Below are 9,783 nucleotides of genomic sequence, written 5' to 3'. Positions count from 1 at the left end.
CGGTCGTCCTCCAGGCCGCGGGGTCCCCGGCGCACCGGGCCCCCTCGGGGCTGTGACGTGTGTCCCCAGGGTGGGGGGACTCTCCTGTGGTCTCTGTACATCCACGGAAGCCCGGCTGGGTCCCAGGGCCGCGCTGGCCCTGAGCGCAGTCCGGACACACCCGGGCACGTCTCCGCCCTCTGCCTCCGCTGCTGCCCGTGCTTGGACCCCTGCCCCGCACCGACGGTGCTTCAACACCCTCGGGAGGGGAGGTGTTGGCTGGGGTGGGGGGGTGGGGTATTTAGGCAGAAGAAGGAAAAGGTGAGGGAGCGTAAGGTCTGTTCAGATTCTGAAGTTAGTCACCGACCACAGTCAGCAGTGATGGCTAAAATTCGCTAGTGCAGCAGAATCATCTGGGAACTACAACAAACAGACAGGTCCCAGCCTGGGCTTCTGATTGATTCTGACTGATTGGCTGTGTGCCTTTGCCATTCTGTGTTTACCAAAATCTGAGAATCGCTCATTTACAGGTGAGGGTCTGACAGCAAGGCCCTACGCAGTGGCAGCAGCCCTGAACACCTGAGTTTACCCACCACCCAGCTCAATCCCTCTGGGGCCCACCGAGCAGTTCATTTAGGTAATAAGTGTCCAGAGAATGATCACCGAAGAGAAATATCAGGGAAATGTAGAGAGATAATAAATGTACTTATAGATCTAAAGATAAGTTCACGTATGTGTATATTCCCTCCCCCCGCTGATAAATTCCCTGTGACTGTGTCTCAGAGGTTCAGTTTCCTGTAGTTTCAGAGGAATGGTATGTAAATGCTGGAGCTCTTTTTCATGTTGTATAAACCAATACCTCAACCCAGCACTTCCCAGGACCTAAAACACCTTCATGAACAACAAGGTGTGTCCATTTGAGGGAAATTACAAGACACTCTTCAGAGGAAGGTTTAAAACCCTCTCCTCCCAGAAAATAACGTACATCTCAAAAGCATGTTTGTTCAGAATTCTAGGGATGTAGAATACAAAATGGTACACAACTGAATAATATTCACTGAATCCTAGATTTGAGATATTTCTGTTTTCTTTCCTCATGAATCTTTCCTTTCCTCCTTTTTCCCTGCCTTCCTCAGATGAGTGGCGAAGGTTTGTTTTTCTTCGGGCAAGGGGGCCCAGTTGATGGTGTGGCTGTCCACATCGTGCGTTGCGGTGCCACCCATGAGGAAAGAAAGCTGAAGCCCAGAGGCTCCCACAGAGTGTGGGCACCTGGGTCCCCGGTCCTCCGTCCTCACTGCGGGCGCGGACACCAAGACTCACATGGCTGTCACACTCCATCCGGATGCCCTCGGGCCGCTGACCTCGCAGAGAGAAGGGAGGCTCAGACCCGGGGCCGCTGCTCCCAGCCTGGCCTCTCCCGCTCTGTCTGCGGGGGTGTCTGCCCTTGACTGAGGGCCTGGCCTCTGCCCCCTGCAGGTGTATTTCTGCACCTTCACTTTCTGCTTGGGCTGTCTCACAGGTCCAGGGTCCCCTGGTCCGGGTCCATGGCCTGCGAGGAACCGGGCCGCACAGCAGGAGGTGATCGGGCGCGAGCAAAGCTTCATTTGCCACCCTCATCCCCCCACCCCTCCCATCACCCCCCTCGCCCTCCATCACCCCCTTCACCCCCCATCGCCCTCATCCCCCCACCCTTCCCATCACCCCCCTCGCCCTCCATCACCCCCTTCACCCCCCATCGCCCTCATCCCCCCACCCTTCCCATCACCCCCCCTCGCCCTCCAACATCCCCATCATTCCTTATCGCCCCCATCACCCCCCATCACTGGCATTACTGCCTGAACCATCCCCCACCACCACCCCTGCCCCGCCATCTGTAGAAAAATTGTCTTCCATGAAACCAGTCCCTGGTGCCAGAAAGCTTGGGGACCGCTGCTGTAGCCGACAGTGTCCAGGGCTTGGTCTAAGTATCTCACGCCCACACCTTCACAACCACCGCAGAGAAGGCCCCACGTCCCAGGGACACTGGGATGCAGGGGATGCAGAGCAGCTGGGAGGATGGGGCTTGACCTCCATCTGACCACAAACCAGAGTCCTGGCCTCCCCGCCTCCCACTCCCAACCGAGAAGAGGATCTGGTGACCCGGGAAACACTGTGTCGTGATGTAGTGGAAAAAGCATGACTCCTATTCTGTAATTAGACATACACACGCTTGTTCACGCTTTGGCATGTGCGTGCTTGCCTGTGCATGTGTGCATGCATGTGTGTGCGTGTGACCACAGTCAACATCCCCGAGGGTGAATAATGTGCATTTTCTCAATATCATGACCGGAACTTGAATTTATTTTTGATGCTGCTTTTCCTAATAGTATATGTTACTTTCACAATCAAAAAAAAGTTAAGCACCCACAAAAATTGCCACAGAAAGGAAGAGAAGTTTGTCCGCCATTTAATTTTGGTTTCTGGACTCAAGTCTATTTGCATGTTAAAGAATTTTAACTGTAAAGCAGAATGCAAATATTAGTAACTTTATTGTTCACTTTATGCTTTGATTTTAGTGGGTCTACTCAGCCTTCCTGACCCAGTCAGCTCGCTGAAGGACATGGTTTCCTGTCTTTGGATACATTTTAGAAGTAGGTATGGAGACCTTAAATTATTTCAACACAATGAGTTTATTGTTGGGATTTCTGTACACTTATTTCTTTCTGGTCAAATGTAGTTTATGAAACCAGCTGTTACAGGACCGCTTTCTAAAATTCCCAAGCATTTTTCCCTCTTAGTAATTTGGCACCAAACCTCAGCTCTTTGGAAGTTTTGTTCCCCAAACATATTTTGGAATGTGCAGACCGTCCAGATAATAAAGTCATGCTGGTAACTTGAGTCACTAAAAAGCAAAGCCCTTCATAATCGTCACTGTCAATACCCACCAAACGCCTTTCTGTGCGGCCTCCGCTCCTGAGCCCAGCTGAGCCGCTGTGGTCAGCCAGCACCCCCGACTTCCATCCCAGCGGCAAGCGTGTCCCCAACTTCCATCATGTCGCACAAATCCAGGGCTCAGGGAACCACTCCGGTACGGGCTGCAATCGTGTCCCTGTCAGCGTCTGACCTGCAGAGGTCGGCAGGTGATGGCGGGACTTGGCGGGCTGACGGCAGGAGGGAAGGACCCAGAGGGTGTGGACCCACTCTCCCCTCGACGCCTCAGTCCCCTGCTCCGGGTGGCCTGGTCCCATCAGCCTGATGCAAGAGTCCCTCCCGCTGCAGCCAGTGTGGACACTTGGTCCTTCATCATCCTGCCCCCCCCATCCCCCCCAAGATATTCAAAGTAAACATTTTCTAACCCAGTTTCCAGAGCTGTTCGAAAGGCGGTACGTGGGCAGGCACACGCGGACACGCGCACACACACGCATACGCTTGCACACATGTGCACACAGACCTCACATCTCTCGTGGCAGACTCCAAGTCGTAGGGCTTGGACTCCCGCCCCCTTTTCTTTGCCAAGATTCAGACCATGGACTGAGGGGGAAGTTTGAGCCCAAACAAATGGAGCGACTGAGCTGCCGTCATGAGGTTGTGGGATTAAGTCTGTAACAAACGGCACACGGGGCACCGGCCTTCAGAGGGGACAGAGGCAGCTCTGCTTGGCTTTGAAAGTTTTCCTTAAAAAGAAATATTTGGATTCCGGTATCTGTGCAGGAGGAGACCACCTGCTGTCCTTGACTCAGGAAGCAGATAAAGTCCCACCACCTGCAGCCCCAGGCCTCCCGCTCCAGCCACCCACCCCCTGGGCTCCCGGAGGGGATGGAACCCTTTGCACTCAGCTCAGTCCATCATCATGAGGGGCGGACTCCCCCACCCGGGGATACAGACTGTCCTCCCGCCTGTACGACCCGCGGTCGACAGGCCTAGCAGGCGACACGGCATCCCCAATTCCTTCCAAAACCACAGCAGCACAGCTCCCGCCCTGCTTCCTGTGTCTGTTCTCGGAAGCAGAGCGTCCAGGACACGCCCCGCCCCATCGTGGCTCCCCGAGTGTGTGTGAGCAGTGACTGAAGTGCAGAGGAACAGCCCCCCCACCCCTCTCAGCAACAAGGTCACTGTTCCTGGGAAGCGCCCCCCCACCCCAGCTTGAACGGGCATCAGCGTGAGACGGGCTTTTCCCATAAGCATCCTTCTCACGTGATGTTACATTTTTAATGAATCCTGAAGTCTGAAAACGTCCTGGAACGGCACGCCTCATCCACATTCTTGCCATGACCAGCCTACAATGAACTGGGCAGGGGGCCCCCACAGCTTTTCTTTCCCGGCATTTTTGGGATGAATTGTGGATCTGCTATTGACCACCTGAAACCAGCAAGCAAGAGAGGAAGCTGAAAATGGAGGGAAATGAACTTAGAGCCAAGACGATACGGGCGTCCTGTCAGGGATGGGGCGGGGGGAGCAGCTGTGGTGCTTCCCCAGGACCCGGGACCGCAGCCCGTGCGTCCCTCGTCCTCACTCACATCCTGAGACCCCGCCACCTCCCCCACGGACGCGCCTCCGTGCAGCCTCGAGATTGCAGAGGGTCGGCAAACATGACATCACCTTCTAAATATAACGGCAGATGCATGAGCCACATGCCTGCAAGATCAGAAAAGCAATTCACATGCAAAACCAAAGCCTCATCATCCAAGCCTTTGTGTGAATTCTCTGTGTAAATGTGCACCACATGTCGGCTGTTTACAGAGAGAAGGACCGAGCTCTCGGAATCACACATGTGGTGGACACGCCAACCCTGGTGGAGGGAAAATCGGGGGAACTGCTCACCCAGCGGGCCGGGTTCCTGCACAGGCCCCCAGGCACCAGGCGGGTCAGAGCCGGGAGTGGCTGCGAACCTGCCTGGCCCGAGGCTCCAGGGGCCACAGTCCCACCAGGGCAGAGGGACAGCTGCTCCCCCACAAACGGCCTTCCCAGGGTAGGAGGAAAGTGGAGGACTCAGAAGAGAAGTGAAAACTCACCGGCTTTGCAACTTTCCCCTTGTCCCGTGGCCTCACCCTGTGTACACACCCCTGCACGTACACACACACGCACACCCCATGGCCCAGGCGTGGTCCTAAGGATGCCAGGGTGCCACCAAAGCTCCCGGGAGTTTGTGTGAGGATTAGTGGTGGGCCCCGCGAGGGGAGAGGGACAGCCCCGATGACTGGCATCTCTCCACCTTCCTCTTCTCACCTCCCCAAGGAAGAGACCCCCAGGGTCCCCAGAGGCACAGCCACACCTGTGCCGGCTCCTTCCTACTGCCCCCAGGGTCCCCACACATCAGCCAGGCGCCCTCACCCCCCGGGCCACCACACACGGCCCCTCACCCACTGGACGCACTCCTTCTGTCCACAGATTCCAGGACAAGCTGTGGGCCGGGCACCGTGCAGAAAGCCGGCCTCTCAAAGCTGCCCTCCCCAGGCTTGGAGCCTAGATGGACAGATGCAGGGACAGACAGTCAGAGGACCGCCATCGCTGCCTAAGGGTTCCTGGCCAGGGCAAGGGCTTGGCAGGAGAAGGGGCCCTGGGGCGTGTCACCCCACAATCAACCTGAGCACAGACGCCCCCACCTGCGGCCACCCACCCTACTCGGGGGCTGAACGGGCCCGAGCCATGTCCGGAGGACCTCGCGCCGTTCTCCTTGGGCATCAGGAAGGTCAGACAGCCTCTCTCCTCCGCTCTGTGGGGACGGCACTGCTTTTATGCACGTGGCTCATGTGCAAGGCAGGCAGCTTGCACAAACAGCACCCGTGCGCGGAGCCATGCTCTGAGAGCAGCGGGCCGGGAGGAGGCAGATTTCAGAGAAGGGAACGGGCTCCTTCTGGCCGGCAGCAGCCTCCTGTGATCCAGGAGGGGACCCTGAGGGGCGGACGGGGGAGGGGTGCGTCCAGGGCCCCCGTTTCCCTGACTCCCCCCCTGCCGTCGGAGGCCATGGATCCCTTTTGAAAGCAGATCCTGAAGGTGTCCCTGGGCTCTGTCCGCGTCTACAAGGAAATAAGCTCCGGACAGGAGCTGAAATCCATCCCACCTAAACACGTACAGGGGATGCTCTCTGCCCCCACCCAGGCCCAGGGCCCCTGGGGCCAGGACACGGATGAGCCAGGAAGCCCGCCCACCCACGAGGGGAGACAGGCCCCGGGGGTCCCCAGGTGGGTAGAGGGACAGTGGGCCGAGCCCCCCACAGGGACCCCGAGTCCTAAGACCCCCGCCCGTGTTCAAAACCCTGCCTTGCTTGGGGAGGGTTGTGGGGGAATGAACTGGGAGATTGGGATTGCCATATATACATTACTAATAAGAAAAATATGAAATTGTACACTTTAAATATATACAGTTTATTGTATGTCAACTGTATCTCAATAAAAGTTCTTAAAAAAAAAAAACAAAAAAACCCTGCCTTGCTGCCTGTGGGCCAGCAAGTTATTTGCAGCAAAAGTCTCCAAGGGGTGTGACCATCACAGACACACATGCCCTTTCTCGGAGGCAGAGGAAGAGGAAGGGGGTCCCCAGGGTCCAGGATGGGGAACCGGGTGCCAGGGGCTGAGGGGGGAGCACCTCGCCAGAAGGAGCACAGCCTTGGACCTGGCGGCTGTGCAGGGCCTCTTTTTAAAGGACGGTGATGCGCGTGGACGCCCTTGTCACGTTCACAGCTCCTAAGCTGCCCGGGACCAAAGCCCACTGCAATTCACACCCTACAGATGAGGAGACAGAGGTTTTGAACGACTGCATCACCTGACCAGCCTGGAAAACGAAGAGTCTTCCATTCTGTGTCCTGGGCTCTTAACCTGTGCTTCCCTTTGAATCTGGCTTTTAGTCTGTAAAGTAAGATTAAAGCTACCTACAATCCCTATGAGAATTAAGTGAATAATCTATATGGAAGTCATCTATAAAATGAAAATTGTATTTTTGCAAACATTGTTATTGTAACCAGGAGTCAAGCAAAGATGCAAAAGTAATCTGGCTTGGAAAAAAAAGAGAAGAAAACCAGGGCAGAATCAAGTATAAAACACACAGCAGCAGCCTTCCCTCTGCACCTGAAAGCCCCTCTTCTCAGGGCTTCACCCCGCAGGCCTCATTCATGCCTTAAGCACTCACTAAAATCAAGGTTCACTCATCAGACTTCTCACACCAGGGTCACGCATCCGTATCATGTCAAAGTGGTCTCATTCTTTCTTCCCTAAGCTGGTTTCTGTCTCAGAAACCAGGGTCCCAGCTTTCAGGAGACCCCCCATTTGCTCTACCATCCTGTCCTAAGAACTGTATAATTTTTTTCTCACTTTAGTTCTAGACTTTCTTTACGAAGTTTGCATGAATTCAGAGCTTGAGCAAATGTAATTTCTGTCCCAACAGTTGTATGAAAAAGAACACACAACACAGAAAACAGAATCTGATAGAGTGAGTTAACCTTTAGTATGACTTTTACAGGAGTGAGATAACCCATGTTCTGCACACAGACACGAGTGTGCACCCACCCGGCGACTCCTGCCCGCCGGCCCCGGGCTCTCTGCACACATTCCCTGGGGGGAACGCACCCCCGGTCTGGAACGTGAAAGGTGCACCAGGGTCTGCGTCACTGCAGAGACGAGAGGGGACGACGTCTGCCCATTCTGAGAAAAGCAAGTGTCCTTTGCCAAAGTCTCAGCCCCTGGTGTGTTTTCTTTCTGTCCCCCTTTGTTTCTGCCCATCAGCAACTGTCCCTGAAACCTCGTCTGGGGAGCGGGCTGGCCCTGCCATCGGGAGCTGCGTCCCGTGTCTGCCGCGTGCCCACCTGGGGCCAAGGGATGAGGAGGTCACAGGACGGTGCTGCTGCGTTATCCCAGGTCCGAGCCCAGAGCCACGTGACGCTGCCGCGGCCCCTCGTGGCGGCACTCCCAGCCCTGTGGGATTAAGAACAGAGCCCAGAGCCTGCAATGCTGGACATTCTGCCCGGTGCCTGGTGGACACTGAGGGATCCCAGAGCCCAGAGAAATCCAGCTGACATTTCCCAGGGAGATAAGCAAAGGAAAGGCTTCGTGGAGGCTTCAAAGAGCAGGCCAGGCACACACTCCAGAAGGTTCCCAGTCACTGGAAAGATAAAAACATGAAACTCTCGAAAAGTCTGAATTCCTGCTTAACTTTATCAAGACGACGGACTTAAGACAAAGAGGCAGTTCAGCAACTCCGGGAAGGGGGCTGGTCTTTCTCAAGCAGAGTGGTTCTGGAGCTTTCTTTCAGGCTGCCGTCGGCAGGGCCCGTGCAGCGGTCCTGTCTCCACAGGGCACGATTCACAGCACCTCGCCTACAGTCAGTCACTGGCCTTCCCCTGCGATAAGGCAGCTGTTGTCTAATTATGGAAGTTTGAAGTGAAAATGTCCTCCATTCCTGTGCTCCACTGGCCCTCTGCACTGCTGACACCTCACACCCAGGGAGGATGCAAACCTCCATCACATCCACAGGCAGGGCGCGGCTGCCTGTCTAGGGTGGGGCCCTGCAAACGAGGACGGCCTGGGCTTCCCGTCTCCATCCCGCCTCACAGTTTACATATAAACCCTTCACTGCAGAGGCTAGAACATTGGTCACTGGTGAGATTTTAGCACCGTATCTTCAGAAGGGGGTCCATTTGACAAAAATATTGCTTTGGGCTTGCATATTGCAAAGAGTCATTGTAGGATCTTTAAAGATTGTGCTGTTAACCCTCTGACTCTTGACCCACGGGGTGGGTGAATTTCCGGACCTAAGTGCTGATGGGCCGTCAGCCGTGAGACTCAGCATACAGGGACTTGGGGACAAAAAACCACAAGGCGTGCCCGAACCTTGAACACTGTCCACCTTAGACCAGGAAATTCAGGGTCTTCAGAGAGCCTAGAAACAGCCTTAGGAGAGACCAGGACATCACACCGATGTCACCTTTGCAGCCGCAGCGCTGAGTGCTTACAAGCATCAGCTCCTTTAAGCCCCATGGAAAGCCTGTGAGGCAGCTTCTGTGATGTCTCCCTGTTTAGAGATGAGGAGAGTGCTTCTCGGAGGCCAGGAAACTGCTCACGTTTGCAAGCCTGAGACCTGACTGCTCGGCTGTCGGCCTGCCACCCTGTCCCCGTGCTTGACGGACGCGGGCCTTCTCTGAATGCAGGTGACGGAAACACACCTCAAACCAGCGTAAACAGCAAGAACAGCAGCTGCAGACACCTCAAGCCAGCCCTGCGTGTGTGCGACGCCAGTTCGGGGGTGGATGTGCATGGGGCAGCCTTGGGCCCTCTGCCCATCCCCAGCTACATGTGGTGACAGAAGGTCGGTGGCCTGCGACATTGGGGACGGTCTCCCCAAATCGAGGCCATCTCCAAAAGGGCGGAGGTGGGGAAGGCTGGAGGGCGCTCGTCAAAGGTCAAAGGCTGAGCAGGAAGGGACGGGCAAAAGGGAAGCAAAGGTTCGTCACAGAAGACTTGACTGCAGTGAGGCCCAGCTCATGGCCGACTCCCGAGCACACCCAGCAGGCTGGGACTTTGAACAAAGCACCAGCTTTGTATTTTTAAATATCTTTCATGCCTTTGGACATTTACTTTATCAAGAATTCCAAACTTTATTACATAGTTATTAAATAATAGCAGCTAAGCTTTACATCATAAAGGGATTAAGATTAGCCTAAGGAATAATCAGCCCACACACTCTACGGCAGCCCTAAGAAGAAGGATTTCAAAATTAGTGAAATCCGCCAGCAAGTGCCCTGCGGACGATGTAGACGCTCAGCAAACGCTGGTGCCGGACTTGCTGACTGCACCTTGGTCCTTTCACTGGGTCATCAACTCTTACTGATTTTTC

Source organism: Hippopotamus amphibius, chromosome 5 (assembly GCF_030028045.1).
Source record: "Hippopotamus amphibius kiboko isolate mHipAmp2 chromosome 5, mHipAmp2.hap2, whole genome shotgun sequence".
Lineage (NCBI taxonomy): Eukaryota > Metazoa > Chordata > Mammalia > Artiodactyla > Hippopotamidae > Hippopotamus > Hippopotamus amphibius.
Note: the sequence above shows the minus strand (reverse complement) of the source record.